Source organism: Podarcis tiliguerta (assembly GCF_965153285.1).
Source record: "Podarcis tiliguerta genome assembly, chromosome: 6".
In the NCBI taxonomy this organism is placed as follows: Eukaryota; Metazoa; Chordata; class Lepidosauria; order Squamata; family Lacertidae; genus Podarcis; species Podarcis tiliguerta.
The window spans coordinates 61694594-61711516 of NC_139539.1; the positions used below are offsets into that span (position 1 = coordinate 61694594).

The 16923-nt window shown below is 38.7% G+C and overlaps 1 protein-coding gene and 1 long non-coding RNA gene across 22 annotated transcripts in view; one reads left to right on the forward strand and one right to left on the reverse strand.

Annotated features, from left to right (window-relative positions):
* Nucleotides 1–16923, forward strand: part of LRRC7 (leucine rich repeat containing 7) — a 189511-nt gene that overhangs the window by 21921 nt on the left and 150667 nt on the right. The window lies entirely within an intron of this gene.
* LOC310681036 overlaps nucleotides 1–16923 on the reverse strand; it is a 64274-nt gene that overhangs the window by 8659 nt on the left and 38692 nt on the right. For all 5 annotated transcript variants that reach the window (XR_014513078.1, XR_014513079.1, XR_014513080.1 and 2 more), the window contains 2 exons: nucleotides 1252–1360; nucleotides 239–377 (listed from right to left, as the gene is read on the reverse strand). This is a non-coding gene — a long non-coding RNA (uncharacterized lncRNA). The remainder of the gene's footprint in view (nucleotides 1–238; nucleotides 378–1251; nucleotides 1361–16923) is intronic.

Here is a 16923-nt window from a genome sequence, read left to right on the forward strand (position 1 = left end):
CATCATTTTGTAAATTCCATCCGTTTTAAGCAGTTCTTTAACCAAATTTGGTTTCTCAGATTTTTTTTTGTTTAGTTATTTATATAAGGTATTTATATACTCCTTTTTAGGCAAATCCACAAAATGGTTTACTTCTTTTAAAGTAAAAACAACCCACAACCATCAATAGCAAGTACATAATAAAACAGCCAAGACAACTTAAAAAGAAAAAGAACCTTTTTTGAAAGCCAAATCTTACCTCCCCCTAAGGTCAAGATGATCCTTGAATGGCCCTGTGGTGGCAGTTACAGGGGGAGAGCTCAGCTAAATTACCAGAATCTAGAATCTCTTTTCTTCCCCAAGGGTTAGATGTTTCTTGAGTAACCCTATGATGGCCACTGGAGAAGGATATAGAGATAAAACAAATTCAGCAGTCCTATTCTGTGCAGCAGTTCTGATCACACTCTTTGCTGCAGATGTCTTTTCTTATTTGAAAGGAATACAGGCAGCAAGCATGAACAGTTCAAACAAAGCATATATTGTAGATTGAGCTAGCTCTGAAATTCATGCTTTAAAAACTGTTCATGCTTGCTGTATAGTCACTAAGATTTTCAGATATCTTGCTAAGATGGATAGATGAGTGAAGTTGCTGTTATTCCCAGATTGCAGCTCATAAAATTTGTATGAGGGAGATCGTAACTCTGTCGCTTATAAAAACTGCACACCCAGCAAAAGCATCGTCAAGACCTGTTTGTATCGGTACAGATGGAAAAAACTTGCAAGTGTCTCCAGTTATGCGATACCCATGGTTTAAGTTGCCTCGCAGTAATTTTCAGGATGCATTCTAAAATAGCCAAGGAATTCAAAGTGTTTGATTAACATAAACTTTGAAGGCTTGCTTTTCTATTTTCTCTAGGTATAAAACTGTGCATCTTATCCTATGCCTAATTCCTTAGAAATAAATCCAGTGGTTTAGTGGGGTTTACTTTCATACACAGCATTAAGGGTTGCAGTATTAATTTGCCTGCCACCATTGCACTATATTGCACTTGACTTCACAAGTAACTAGAGGTGTGGCTGTTTGCAGTTGTTTTAGCAGTGACCCATCATGCTAAAGGCACAGCCAATAAGACATTTGCTTTATCACAGCCTGAGAAAAAAAACAAGAGTAAGTGAATTATGGATAGTGGTGTAGTACAGCCAAAATATAGTCCATTTCAACATCCTTTTATAGCAAAGTATGTATAATACCTTTCTTGTGGCAGCACTTACCCTTTTGGAACTTCAGACAAATGCCTTATCTATTGCCTTTTTGGTCCTTTTGGTCTATTGGTCCTTTTTTGTACCTTCATTTTTCAGCAAGCCTTGTCCTTGTCTATATCTGTATTGGATCAGAAGTTGTTTTTATTGTTTAATCACCCTGGGATCTTTCATGGGAAGCAATTCATAAATGTAATGAAATAAAAATAAAACAAATAAATGAACAGACTTTGTTGGATGCCACCCCTACATCTCTGTCAAATATGGATAACATTCTAGTGATGGTAATCTCTGTCTTCCAATTCAGTGACAGGCCAGGTGCTAGCCATGGTTTGTACTGCTCCAATTTCCATCTTCAGTTTGGAATAAAGCCTATAAATGTGCTGGCATACAGACCCCATGATGTTTACAGGGGAGATGATAAAGTGGAACAATGATTAAATGCAAGAGTTGATCAGCAAGATGATGAGTGTGTGTGTGTGTGTGTGTGTGTGTGTCCATGTCAGTGTCTGAGAGTGAGAAATTGTGTTGTTACTCTCCCATTTTCCCAAGTGTCTGGTAGAATATAGTACTGTTATTTTAAAATTTTATTTAGCACTTTAGATTAACTTTTAGGAACAGAAGGCAGTGAATAAAGCCCTGGAACAAGAACCGTATGTCAACAAATTAAGCGTGATGTTCTCAAGCTGCTACTCGTAAGAAACTCAGTGTTAATGTGCTTAAATTTTAAACCAGAATCAGTTTTTTTGTTTGATTAAACATGAACTATCATTTGAGAGAACCTTGTTAAGAGACAAATTCATAACTATTTCAATGTATCTTAAACATACTTTTATAATTTTGAAGAAGCTGGCCCAATACATTTTGCTGCTTCAGGCAAAGAACAGGGCCACCCCTCCCAGTTCCACCTAGAGCAGTTGACCAAATTGGCAGTTAAATCTTATTTCAACACTGGCAATGGGACAGCATCCCCAACTGTACTTGAGAGCAGCTTCCCTAGTGGCAGCAGGTGTTATGTGAGAAAAACAATGCAAATGCATATATGATGCCCACTGAAATGTAAGTCCTTTGCATGCTGGCTACCTCTCAGCTTCCTCACTTGGTTGTAGGCCTTAATGGTGTTGTAGGTGGCACATTGATAGAAGGCAACAGCAAGATGAGGCTGCCAGCCAGTGTTGCTATCATTGCAGTGCTGACTTTGGACAATGGAAATGGTTACGGGGGGGGGGGGGGGGACTTGGGATGAATTGCTCCCCAACCTCAGCATCCAGTGCCGGAATAGCTACCTGCTAATCTTCCTAATGGTAGGACTGGTCCTGTGAAGAGGTGAATGTAGGGTGTATGAAAATAATACATGCTTACATGTGCTGAGAACTTCAGTACTGTATACAGATGTGTATGTTTCAGGCAAGGGAAGCTTTGAAAAAGTAAGAATCCTTGGAAGATAGAAGGGTTAGCCTATTAGCTCTTGCCAAAATATTGCTTGATTGGATACATTGCACATTGTTTGCATAGTAATGGGAGACAGAGCAACTAAATTATTAGGGGAATCTTTCATTTTAAAGTTAATAAAATATTGTATGCATCAGAGTGGGTAGGAAAAAGATGTTATTTCTAATTACATCACTAAGAGTATCCAGTAGGTGACTGTGGCACATTCCATCTGCTATTGTCACCTTCTCTGAGATACAAGCCGTTAAGTCAACATGTCTAAGACTACAATGTTTCCAAAATCAGCTGAAATTCAAGAGAAGATACATTGACAGCATGCAACTTAAACTTCTGCACAAAAGGATGTGTATATTTGTATACCCAAGAGGCAAATCTCAACTAAGGAAGAAAACCTTAACGTTACTTCCTTTGAAACAGAGTTCTTCCTTCAGGACTTTCTTGAACAACCAATTTCACACTGTTTCAAATGTTACCATGTTCAATTGTGATGCTCCTGTAATTGGTGTTCTGTAATTGCTGTTCTTCCCACCTTTCAAGTCCCAAGTAATATGTTTAATGTCAATGCCGTCAGCTTTTCAGCAGAAATTGAAGTTTGGTGCCAGATTGAAAACTCCAGAACAGTGTAAATTTGTGGTGATCATATTCAACAGGATGAAATGCTTGAGAAGTCTGTTTTTAGGACTTGATGAACTTATTTGCCTAGCTAAGATAACATGGCCAGATACTTACGGCATAAGAAGCTAGAATTGGTAGAGTTACCTCTAGGGGTTGGGGAAGTTATGCTTTGTTGTTTGTTTTGTTGAAGCCAAGTATGTTAATGGGAAGAATATGTTCAAAGCAATGTTCATACATAGCAGGATTTTTTTTTCAGGTTGCCTTTTCTAAAGAGTCAGTCAGTTAAAAATAAGTAAATCACTATGTTTTTATAAAGAGCATAATAATTGCTATTTTTCCACAGGGTTACTTGTTTGTCCATGGCTCTTACTAAGCCTCTGGGAGTGTAGTTAAAAGGGCAAGGTTCTCATTTGCATTTGTACCTCTGCCTTCACTTAGAATATATAGCATTCATCATATGTACATCTTTTCATAGCCTTGAGGCATTGGCAGAACTGCCTATTTTAAGGTTAATGTTTGTTGAGAGGCCAAGGGGCTACATTCTTAGTACAAAAGCTTCATGCCAGTTTCTATTTTTGGTGATCCAGGATCTCAGTTCTTTGTGTCATTTTGTTGTAATATCAGCATAAATGTGTATTAGTAGCCTAATCTTTTATTTGAAGTTCACATCTGAATGATTAGTGCCTTTATGCTTACATATTCAGTCAATATTTGTATTTTTACAGTTAGTAATGATATATTGCTAAAGGCTAGCTGTTCATTTTTTACTTTCTTGTTTTCCCCACCCATCCATCTATTATAATAGACCCTGTGGAACTTACAGTGTAGTTGAATCTATCTTTTTACTGTTGTCCTTTTCTGTTTCGGAGCCAAGATTGATTTGAAATTATCATAATTAGTGAAGTAATCATTTTTAAAGTCTTGAAAGATCTGAATAAATGGTTTCTTAATACATATTCCTCCTGCCAGTTGGCTATTTCTTATTGATTACTTTCATTTTCTGGCAGTCAGATATTTGTGAATGTGTAAGAACATTATAGCAAACATGAAATAGTGGCAGTTTTGTTTTTGTTATATATATCTATAATTTGTGTACTGACTTTTTATATTGAGGTGGTTCACAACAAAATGCAGTTGACAATAAGAAGATAATATATCAAATAAAACAATCCATTTTGGTTAAAAAGCAGCAGTAAGGTAGCAATGCTTAAAGGCTATAGCTTTAAGAATGCCTGCAGAAACTTAACTCATTTTGAAACCCTTTTTTAAAAAGTAGGAGCAACTCTTTGGGGAGGCCAGTCCACATTGTAGGCGCCAGCCAAACTTATATTGCTGGATTAGAACAATGTGTCATCAATTTAAAGAAATTAAGCCAACACTCACATAGGGTCTCTCTATGCTAGGTAGAGCAGCAAGGCAATTATGTGTCGAGAGGTATAAGGCTTCAGAGACATTTAAAGCAAAACAAACACAAATTTTACTTAAGGTCAACAGTTTTGAAAAGATGTTCCAGAAAAAACTCCTTATTTAAAAAAGTTATCCATAAGAACAAAAAATAACACTGCTACTAAAATCAATATTGGCTCAAATCAACCCTAAACCTAACCAAGCCAATACATGCTAACTTGTCTCCCTCAATTTAGCATCTCAGTCCTTTTGCAGCCTCTCCCTAGCTTCTTTCTTCTGTAGTACCACATTTGTGCTCTAGAAGCGTAAGAGTTATAGAGTCATAAGAGTTGGAAAGGACCCTGAGGATCATCTAGTCCAGCTCCCTGCAGTACAGGAATATGCAGCTGTCCCATATGGGGATCAAACCTGCAACCTTGGTGTTATCAGCGCCATGCTCTAACCAACTGAGCTATTTGACTTGCCCTCCCGCATCAGACCAAAGACTCATCTAACTTAGGGTCCTTTCTCACACTGTCCCACCAGAAACTTAAGGGAAGTCGGCAAGCAGGATATGAGCATAGCAGTACCCTTTCTACTTGTTTCTCTCCAACAACTAGTACTGAGAGGCAGGGGATCAGGTGGCGTTGTGCCTCTTGGGCTTGCTGATCAGAAGGTCAGTGGTTTGAATTTGCACAACAGGGTGAGCTCCTATTGCTCTGCCCCAGCTCCTGCCAACCTTAGCAGTTTGAAAGCATACCAGTGCAAGTAGATAAATAGGTACCACTGCGGCTGGAAGGTAAACAGTGTTTCTTTGCACTCTGGCACTCATCACGGTGCCTGTTGTGCCGGAAGTGGTTTAGTCATGCTGGCAACATGGCCTGGAAAGCTGTCTGTGGACAAACACTGGCTCCCTTGGCCTAAAATGCTAGATGAGTGCAGGACCCCATAGTCGTCTTTGACTGGACTTAACCGTCCAGGAGTCCTTTACCTTTACCTTTTTACTGAGAGGCATTTCTGCCTCAGATGATATAGGTAGTACACAGCCATCATAACCATTTTATATAGTAGCCATTGATGGCTCATTCTTTCATTAATTTGTCCTTTTAAAGGCAACCAAGTTTCCTAATGAGCCCTAAGATAGAATTGGACTTTTTCAGATGTGCCACACACTGCATTGAAATTTTCATCCAGCTATCCACTGCAACTCCAAGGTCTGTTTCTTGGTCAGACACTGCCCACTTAGACTCCATAAGTTAGCACTCCCCCATCCCAAGTGAATCACTTTATGCTAGGATTAAGGTGACAAGAAGCCTTGTTGAAGAGTTGTAATATTATTACGGTAACTTTCCATTGTATAAATACCTTCATATAACATTTTCTATATTTTTATTTTATATTGTGCATGTGAGTAAAAGACCCTGACCTTAAAAGGTATGGCGTACTCAAATGTGAGTGTATTATAGAAATCTATGAAATTAAAATATATACAGTATCCTCACTTTTTTCTTTATCTCTAATGTGAGTTAATTCTTCCTTTTGTAGTATGTAGCATATCTAAGGGATATGCAAAACAGCCTTTGTGTCAGATACCCTGCTATTATATCTTGCTTTTTCTTCATATAGCCTAGTCATCCGTAGTATATAGAAAACATTTAGTTGAATATCTAACTGCCAATTTTTTTTAGTCACTTCTGTTGAGCAGGTAATCTGTTCACTGTAGTTGTCTATTTTTACACCCGGGGCAAACACTGGGTGCAGACTGTTTTTTACTCCCTACTTGTCTAATCTGGTTATTTTAAGGTAACAGCCTATTTCTTTTTTTCTTCACTCAACCATCTCAAATTAAAATTATGATGGCCAAAATAAGGATGTGGAATGTTAAAACATTCTCATAACAGAGGCTTGTTCTGATTGTCACCCTGTAGTGTTAGATTATACAAGTAGATTCCCATGTCATAGTTGTAAACACACAGACAGAAAAAATGTCCTGTGTTTTTCTACAAACAAAGCATAATACTGCATGTTGCAGAGGCTTGATCCTTGAATTATGAAATCCAACCAGTCCTTTAAGTGGATAATATTGTAAGTGGAAGATTTGCCCTGAGGCTGATCACTAAACATTCAAAGTTCTTTTTGTGCCAAATACAGCAGCATGGAAACTAAAGCAATCCTCCTGCTACCTAAATCCTAGGGCTTGTGCCAGAGCAACATTTAATATATAATATGCATTGAAGCTCTAGGATAAAAATGTGTCTTTTATCGTTAACGTATAATGGAAATTTTTAGAATGTAAAAGTGCTCATGACGGAATGGCTATTTCCTTTTTCCAGTGTGATGTTGTGAAATCGTTACTGCTAAGTGGGTTGTCATCATAGTCAATAGGCCTGCTTCATAGCTTTATTAAATAAGAAAAAGCTGTTTTTGTCTCATTTTATTGCATTAAAAGAACAAAACATGTGTGGCTGTTTGCTAATATATGCTGATGAGCTCAAGTGTTGCTGCTTTAATATGCTGGATGCAGGTTTTAGTTCTTGAACAGTGCATCCACGCTAGATTGTGAACTTTATGTGTATACCAGGGTTGATTATGCCTGAGACACACAGCATGGAAACTCTTCTTTGCAAAAGGAGAATGCAAGGATATCAGGATAAACAACTAGACCAAAAATGAAAGTTCAAAGCTTTATCTCCTAATCAAGTATTAAACAGCTTAGGACTTTCTCTTCTTTGTGAATAGAAGTCTTGGAAACAGAGATTTGAGTGAAATAATTATCCTACTAGCACAGTAACCCTAATCCTCCCCCACACACCAAGGAAGGGATACTCACACATGCAAAGGACCTGGGTTAGGGATCATTATAACAAGCAAGAATAGGAAAAAGGGTGATGCCTGAGAAAAGGAGGTGCCTCTTTGGATTTCTGCTGTTTAAATCTTTTCTGAATTGCCATCTTTTCTTCTAATTGTAATGCTTTGCCCATTTGGTCTTCTGAGTTCTTCTAGGCCTTCTCTGCAGTTGACTTCTACACCCCAAATTGCCTTCTCTTTTGCTTCTCCACCAAACTGCCTTTTCCCTCTTGGCACTGAGACAGTACACATGGGGTGTTGAAGCAGTCATATTCCACAGGAGCTAGAATGACATTGGATTGCGATAGTAGCATCTCTGAAATCCAAGTTTGTCTCAATAGTGTCCTCTTCACGTGCATGGGAACATTTCCTGTTTGCATAGGCCCAAAATTGAAGCTAGCAAAAGTCCAAATTGCCTACATCAAAAATCCAACTTCACACCCATCATAGTAGCAGATGCCCAGATTGCCAACTTGATAACCTTCTAGGCCAAACCTGCAGATTGAATACTATTCATTATACCTCAGAAGACAGCTGAAACATTTCTTTGCTGATCTGCCCTATCTAGAGAAAGCGGCCCATGCCTCAGTTACATATGTCCTGCTATATATATATACATATATATATATCCCAGCAAGTTCACACTCTTGTCTCAACAACATCTACACTGGCTTGGTCATGTCCACAGAGCTGGCTCCTGGCACCACGCCAATTGGCAGACAAACTCTGAGTTACAAAGATGTCTGCAAACGTTACATGAAGGCTGGCAACATCAACCCTGCCATGTGGGAATCCCTTGCAGACAACCGCAGTGCCTGGAGACAGTCAAGTTGTGTTTTCATACCAGAGGAGAAATGACCGCTGGGAGGAGCACAGAGAGAAGAAATGCCATGGTGCATCTGCAGCAGTACAACTAGACTCCTTCATCTGCCCCAGATGCAAGAAAGCTTGTCCTCTCCCACATCAATCTCAACAGCCACAGAAGGAGCTACAACAATGGGCATAGGCAGGATTTTTGTTAGGGCGGGGGCAGAATCTCAGATTTGTATTCATTTAGGAAAGAGCAGCTGTCCCTTCCTGTCCTCTCTTGGCTATGCCCATGGCTACAACCATCTAACATCTTGACCTCACCCCCAAAGGCGCACTCCTCCATTGTCTCCCAAGACAGATGCCAACAGACAATGGTTACATCTAGAATATTGTGACATGCCCTACATGGGCTGCCTTGGAAAATGGGTTGGAACCTACAACTCGTACATGATACAGCCACCTGATTCTTGCTGGTGTTAAGCATTTGGAACACATGCAAGTTGTCTGCCTTGTTTCTGAGCCGAATATAAAGTATGGTAGTGACCTTTTAAAGCCCTAAGGAGTTTGGAACCAGGCCATCTGAAGGATTGGTTACGGGCCTGCCTAGCCTTTAGGATTGGTGTCAGAGTCCCTGCTCATAGACCTGCCATCGATAGATTGGCAGGCACTAAAGATGGGGACATGGTCCATGTTTTATTATGTTTTAAATGGGCTTTGTAAAGAGCTGTGCTGGGATTCTATTACTTTATATCACTTATTGTTTCAATTACATTTGTTATTTATTTAAAGTGTTGTACTGGATTTTATTTTTAACAGCTGCTGTTTGCTTTTGTAATTACTGCTTGATAAGGGCATTAATATCAACAAATGGAACCTAGTTAGTGTTCCCATGCCCTGATGATGGTTGCCTTGGGGTAATGCAGAGGTGGGCTTTTTCACTCATAGCACCAGTATTTGGGAACTCTAGAATACAAGAGGCCTCATCAGTATTGGCTGTCTGCTGGCTTTTGAAGACACTCCTATTTACAGTAGTAGTTATTGCCTAAGCTCTGTAGTCCTGAACAATTTCTTAAAACGGTGGTGGCTCAGGTATCAAACTCTCTGCTTTATCTTTCCGGCATGATAGTCAGTGAGTCATGCCAGATTCTTCTGTTTCCTATATCTTGGGGTATATTTTGTGTGCCCCTTAAATCATCTGACTTCCTACCTCCCATCCTTTTCATTGACTGAATTTCAGCTAATGACCATAGATTTGAAAACTGCTTCTGTAAAAATAATCTCTGTTACTAAGCCTGGTACACCTGTTGACTAGTTGCAAGTACTGTGCCATTTTGGCACATGTGAATATCAGAGCTGAACTGGAAAGTTTAGATTTGTAGTATTTTCCACTTTGCTGTCAGCCGGCTAAGATAGCTTGCCGCCTTTGGGTACAGTGGAGGATCCTGTTCCATCAACAATGTTGAAGTAAGGTTCAACTGGTATTCCATTTGTTTTACATAATGTGGGGAGGGTATCTTGCCATTTACCTGAGACAGAAAATGCCTTGGCCTGGCTCCAGAAGGTAGACTACTCATTGAATAAATTGTTCCAAGGCTACTTTTTCTTGTAATATGCTGATTTATCAAAGCAAAGGAACAGAATATGTTTAGTTTTTTATGGCAAACAAGTAAGAGCTTTCTCTTTAAAACTGCTTAATTTTGTTTGCTGCTGAACATGTTACTTGCTTCATTATATACTGACCTTGGTCTAGGCCACTGTATTTATGAATAAAATTAACACAGAACTTGAGAGCGCTTGTCAGTACTACAGTGCAGATTAGCATTAAAAGCAGATTTTGAAAAAAGAGATAGCTCAGCAGGTTTCAGGATTAAACCACTGTAGCAATCAGGAACTAATTGGAAATTGGGATAGGAAAAGACTAATGTTAAAAAGGAGATCTTTAACACCTCTGAGTCAGCACTTATAGTTAATCAGGCTCATCTCCTGGCAGAATACCTTGACAAGTTACTGGCTCAGCTCCTCTTTTCTGACAGACTTTGAAGGTCTGCTAGCCACACAACTGAAGATTTGTAAACGGATAGATTCAGATTTTGAAGTAACCAGATTTTCCAAGGTGTTTCATCCCCTTTAATTAACATTGATTCTGGGAGTTGCGGAACAATGTGAAAGGAAGATATATCTTTGTCCAACTTTACTTTCATCGGCTGCTCCCAAACTTTGAAACCCCCTTCCTAGAGAGATTAGTCTGGCTTCCCCCGTTGTCCTTCCATCAGCGGGTGAAGACTTCTTGTTCCAACAGATGTGTGCGAATTGACTCTTTTTAAGGAATGGGCTGGTGTTGTGATGTTTTTATTGTAGTATTCTGTGTGTTTTAATAGATCTATGTTATGTTTAATCATTTTTTAATGATTGATTTTCCCCATGATTATAGCTGCTTCTATTTTAACTGTAAGCTGCCTTACAGTGAATAGTGAAATGTTTTATAGTTCTTCATCTTGTATGTAATGATATTGCAGAATAAATAAGAGCTCTTCAGACAAGGTTACTTTGATTTAAAATGCATGTGAAGAGGGTTTTTTTTTACGTATACTGTGTGATATCTGATTGTTAATGAGCTGTGTGTAATTACAAGATAATTTTTGTTCAAATTTTAATTAAAGGAAAGCAATAAAGAAACCAATAATCACCTGGTTTTAATGGAACCAGTATATGACTGTGTAAACCAGCATATGTTTACTAAGCATGTATGGCCCATTTGGGGCCATAGAATTTATGTAAATATTCTAAAATTGATATTTTATTGCGCATAAGTGTTGCATGGTGGCATGAGTTGCTACGAGTTCAAGAATTGGAAATGGACTTTGTTATAAGGTGGGCCCAAATGGATGTTGGCACTAAATCACTGGGCCAAGTAATCCTTTTCTTGTCAGAAGATTATTTTGGTGGCAGTTTCAGTAATGAGATTTCCATTAAGGTATGTTGTGTAGAAATGGTTCAAGCAGAGAAGTGACACAGAAATATTATCAGGAATGTAAATTCTTTGGAAGCTTGACTTTCTCAGGAACGTGAAAGTCCAATGCCTTTACCACAATATATGTTTTCCCTCTGTGGTGGGAATTAATTAAACGTGTGTGTGTGTGTGTGTGTGCGCGTGTGTGTAAATCAGTTATCCAACACTTCATTCATTCTGCTGGTTAAATGCAAGCTTAAACAAAGTGTTACTGGAAGCTTTTATGTTTGAACTTTAACAGACCTATAGGACAAGGCTGTTCAGTCATAGTACTCTGCTGGTACAGTGAAGTAAATAGAATCAAGTTAATTCATGAGACAGATTACACACCCTACTATACAAGTTTGCTCATGGCCATGCTAACAAAATTTCAGCACTTTTCTGTTTCTAAGGTTCCATTGTCAAATAGTTTCCTATTCACAGGTTGAATAGAAGGAATAATAAAAATATCTTACAGGATGAATTATAATCAAGGGCACTAAGGAATGGTAGGTTCCTCTTTTCCTTACATTTTGGGTAATGGTCAAAGTAAGTACAAATCTTCAGGCAATGTAGGAAATCTGGTAGCATCAAATCATTCTGATTGTAGACTGATCTAAGTCCCTTGTGCAAAGAATCTGGCCTGAGAGCATTAAACACAATTAACTGAAATAAGCCCTTTTTCTGTATTGAGCATGACAAGATCAATGTAACCTTACTGGTTCTCATTAACCTGAATTAAATTAGATCTAGAGCAAGTGTTTGACCTGTCCTGGATAAATTCAAATTAATCAAAAACACTGATTTAGGATAATAGTGTTTTTAAGACTTTCATAGAGCCTTATCTTCTCGGCTTGGTAGTGTAGCTTTCCTTATGTCTTACATAAAGCGGGATGAGTAGATGGAAAGATGAATCAAACTGTCTCCCTCTTTCAGTGGCTGCCCCAGTTATATAAAAGCTTAGACGTCTACTCATCTCCCAATCTGATTAAAACATGGTTACAAACTCATAGTAATAATAGTAACAATAATGTTAAACATTTTAAGTTCATGTTGTCATTTTAAATTTCATATCAGCTGCTCCATTTTATATAATGAGGCAGCAATCCTGGACACTCTTACTAAGAAGTAAACCAAGTTGGACACAGTGGGACTTACTTCTGAAGATAGATGGATAAGATTGCATTGTTAATCATTAAACACTGTTCAGAACAGTTTGTAGTAAGGTCCAAGTACAGAAAATTTTAAAAATACTCAAATTAAAACGTTTAAAAATATCACAATAACAAATACTTTCTTGGCAATAGCTAAACATTTCTTTGGCAAACTGATAAGTCTGCTCATTTGATTTTGTCTCAGCATGTTAGGTAGTCATTTTCAAGCTCAGTATCTGAGGAGTGGTTCATTCTTAGCTGCTTTGTTTTGTTTTAAAAACTTAGTAAACTTAATAGTTTAGTTAACTTTCAAGCAAAACTTCAGCATGCCTTATTTTTCTATCTCTTCCCCTTTCCCCAATTTTAAATGTACTGGTATGTAGGATACAAGTTAAAATGTTCCACCTCATGCAGGAATAATATTGGGTATTGGCAGATCTCCCTCTTTTTCCTGCCTCGCTGTCTTTTAGTAATATATATTTGTGACTTACTTGGATGATGGAGTGGTAATGAAGTGTATTTTTCTGCTATACTTTCCTGGTGAGAAATGATCTAACAATGCCAAAGTGGTATTGTTGGATGTAACACCAAACGATAGTTTAGCACTACATGAATGAACCTAGCTTTTTCTTGGGCTCATGCACTTTCCATACCACCTCTAACATGCCAGAGCGTTTTGTTTCTGCATTTAGTTAACTACACTCTCCCATGTCATCCAAATTGGGCATTGTGGTATAACAATAAATAATCATTTAACTGTAGTTAAATGAAAGTGGCAGCTTCCAGTCTTTCCACCTTGGCCTCAAAAGGGTGGGGAAAGAAAGAGTATTCAAGGCTAGACATACTCATGTCTTCTGTATGCTGTCTCCTGTAATGTAGCTTGTGCCTTAGCTGACTCTTCTACGTCTTCTTAATTGTCCTGATTTTGCTAATTTTAGTTCTTGGTCTTACCAACTATCCTGCTTGTGTTAACTCCATATATAATGTGAGAATTATTTTTGCAGTCTTCCCACATCTTCTTTGAAATAAAATAGCTCTTGGGTTCCTTTTTGGTTTCAGTTTCAAATATTCACTGTGTTAACATGAAGCTAAGTGAATGTTAGGGACATGGGTAGCGCTGTGGATTAAACCACAGAGCCTCGGGCTTGCCGATCAGAAGGTCAGCGGTTCGAATCCCCGCGACGGAGTGAGCTCCCATTGCTCGGTCCCTGCTCCTGCCAACCTAGCAGTTCAAAAGCACCTCAAAGTGCAAGTAGATAAATAGGTACCGCTCCGGCAGGAAGGTAAACGGCTTTTCTGTGCACTGCTCTGGTTTAGTCATGCTGGCCACGTGACTTGGAAGCTGTACGCCGGCTTCCTCGGCCAATAAAGCGAGATGAGTGCCGCAACCCCAGAGTCGGCCACGACTGGACCTAATGGTCTGGGGTCCCTTTACCTTTAAGTGAATGTTACATTTCCCCCCTACAAATTATCTCATGGTTCCAAATAAAAAGGTAAAGGTAAAGGTACCCCTGCCCATACGGGCCAGTCTTGACAGACTCTAGGGTTCTGCGCCCATCTCACTCAAGAGGCCAAGGGCCAGCGCTGTCCGAAGACACTTCCGGGTCACGTGGCCAGCGTGACATCGCTGCTCTGGCGAGCCAGAGCCGCACACGGAAACGCCGTTTACCTTCCCGCTAGTAAGCGGTCCCTATTTATCTACTTGCACCCGAGAGTGCTTTCGAACTGCTAGGTTGACAGGCGCTGGGACCGAACAGCGGGAGCGCACCCCGCCGCGGGGATTCGAACCGCCGACCTTTCGATCGGCAAGCCCTAGGCGCTGAGGCTTTAACCCACAGCGCCACCCGCGTCCCATTGATGGTTCCAAATACATGCATGCAAATTCCAAATACATGCATGCAAATTCCATGGTTCCAAATACATCCATGGTTCCAAATAAATTCCATGGTTCCAAATACATGCATGCAAATTCCAGAGAAACATTTACCACTTAAACTTTCAGAACAAGACAGTTGCTATCTTGTGTGGAGTTCCCACTTATATACAGTCCCCCTGTTTTAGATAAGCCTGTTAATCAAATTTGCAAAAATCTAGTGGCCACATCACCCAGAAGCCCTGTTATGAGCTGAAAGGGAAGATTAGAAGTAAAAAGGCTCTAAAGAGCCAAAGCGGTAAAGTGGATAATAATGATGTGAATGTATAATATTAAATGGAAAATAAATAAAAATTATATATTTTTTAAAAAGTAAAAAGGCTTCTCCTGTTTGAATTTTATCCACATATGTGGATGAAAGGGAATTCCTATGTGAAAAGGGATATTTATTTAATGCAAGAACCATCACACATAATAAGAAACCTTTTCCTGCAGCTTTGCCTTTGCTGTCATGTCAGCAACATGAAATTCTTCATGCAATGAGTATTTCATTTTTTGCTTTTATACAGTCTTTCTAATATACTTAACACAATGCAAAGTGGTACAGCACTTCTCTATCCGCAGTGGCTGTCTCTGAGTACTGCATTTCTTGGAAAAACATGTGTGCAGCTTGTATTATTTCCCTTTTAAAAGATATACTTGTCTCTTAAGGACAGAGCTTCAGAAAGTGTATTAATATTTTATCAGTCTTTTAGCTGAATTCAAGGCTACTTGTCCTTTATATATGCTGTGCATACAATTTTTAAACAAATGCATTTTATCTATCTCTCTCCCCCTGCCTCCCCTCAGTTTTGTTATGCCACCATTTCCTCCTGATTCCTTAAGTGTTCACTTTCTGTTACAGGCACTTTTAATGCACTCGCCATAACTTGCTACTTGGGAAACTTTGATAGTGTGGTTTTCTGTGCTTTCTTCTTCTTCACTATCTGTCCAGATGCTTAACAATATTTATTGTTTGAACTTTGTTTTTATAAGTGGTTTTGTACTTTCACATCTTGCGGCACCAGTTCACACAAGCAGCTTTTCTTCTGAATAAGCTGGTTTCTTTGATTACCTATGTCCCAGGTGGGCATATTCCATATTGCTTCCTTCCTTTTCTGGTTTGCAGAGTGAGATCATATGAAGGAATAATCCATGATAACTGTTCTGCTGCACACAACAAAATGACACTTATCAGTTTACGGCATGTAGAAGTGGTGTCATGGAAACTAATTGAAGCATTGAATTGCTTGACATTTCCCGGCAGCCTGTTTGGTGCATGCTTCTACAATTCTGCATCCTTCGCCACACTTCCCTGGGACTGTCTGTTGCCCTTTGACTGAAATTAGACTTTTGCATTTCTGCCAGATTTCACACAGGAATTTCCTGGTTGACTTATCACAAAATTTCTAGACCTTCCTATTGACGTAAGACGTAAGACAAGGATTCAGTCCATGCTATCATTATTTTCCATTTGTCTTCCAAATATTACAGTCTCTGTCCAGCATCTCACCTTTTGTGACCTCTCAAAAAGCCCATAGGCAAATGCATGCATGCTATCCAATATTTACTGACATTTTATTCTGATGTATCACATAACTGTGTAATGGATATGAGCTCTTTATAAATGACTTTGACCTTTGACTTTGACCTTTTGTGTACTCTCTTAGTTTATTGCAGTTTAATTCATGGAAAGAGGGTTTATTTTATTTTATTTTAAAGGTTTTGCACTATATACAGAGGATCCAAACCTCTTGGGTCAAAAGATTGTGGTCCTGGATCTTTAAAGTTCCAGGCCTTTTTGGAGATGTAGTCTGGCCAAGAAACAAAGCCAAAGCTTTGTTTTCAAGCTGGTTTTGTATGTGCACTATGTGGCTCCAATGTAGGTATTCTACTCTTCTGTGCTTGCTCTCACAGTGCCCACATTAAGAGGGGAACAGCCACTCTTGATGTAAACCCCCCCCCCCCATGTTTAGAATTAACTTATCTAGTCACACTTCACAAATTCTTTGAGACCATCTTCACCATAGCTTAGCTGTACTGAACTGAGGATCAGGAATAATTTTGTTTTTTAAGTTCAGGGAGGCTGTGCTTAACTGATGTTTCATACCTGGGTTTATTATGTATCTGTTTGCCTTGAGTATATTCTGTTGCCTTGAATATATTCTTTTTATAAAAAGATAAATAGGAATAGATAGGAATGAAATATAGATAGGAATGAAATATAGATAGGAATGAAATACCAATAATAAATAATAATTCATTCCAATAATAATAATAATAATAATAATAATAATAATAATAATAATAATAATACAGGTTGAGCCTTGCTTCTACCAGGCACTTACTAGTTGGTCCTGGACAATCTATTATTTCTGTCTTAGCCACCCATGCGTAATACAGACATGAATGTTGTTTTGCATTACAGGATGGCTGTAAGAATCACACACATGGGATTATGTGAATCAAGTTGAACTGCAAAAAAATCAAGTGCTATATAAATGCAAAGTATTCCTTAT